Source organism: Seriola aureovittata, chromosome 4, assembly GCF_021018895.1.
Source record: "Seriola aureovittata isolate HTS-2021-v1 ecotype China chromosome 4, ASM2101889v1, whole genome shotgun sequence".
Classification (NCBI taxonomy): Eukaryota; Metazoa; Chordata; class Actinopteri; order Carangiformes; family Carangidae; genus Seriola; species Seriola aureovittata.
In genome coordinates this window covers 1,327,475-1,327,812 of record NC_079367.1, presented here as the reverse complement: position 1 = coordinate 1,327,812, position 338 = coordinate 1,327,475, and positions in this window count along the sequence as shown.

Here is a 338-nt window from a genome sequence, read left to right as displayed (position 1 = left end):
GACAGGTTCAGTTCACCCACCCTAACCCCCCCGTGGGTGTATGAGTATTAACCCTAACCCTAACCCTAACCCTAACCCTAACCCTAACCCTAACCCTAACCCTAACCCTAACCCTAACCCTAACCCTAACCCTAACCCTAACCCCACCCAATCTATATTTGTATGTTTGAGTATGTATGAATAGAAAGAGTGATTAGACTTCAATTGGATGATAAAGAGTTAAATTTATGGGAGTATATGGGATTAAAAAATTAGGACAAAGACAAATGGTAAAATTTATTTAATACAATTTGGCACAGAAGGGGTTAAAAACGGCTGTATTCAGGAAGAAACACACA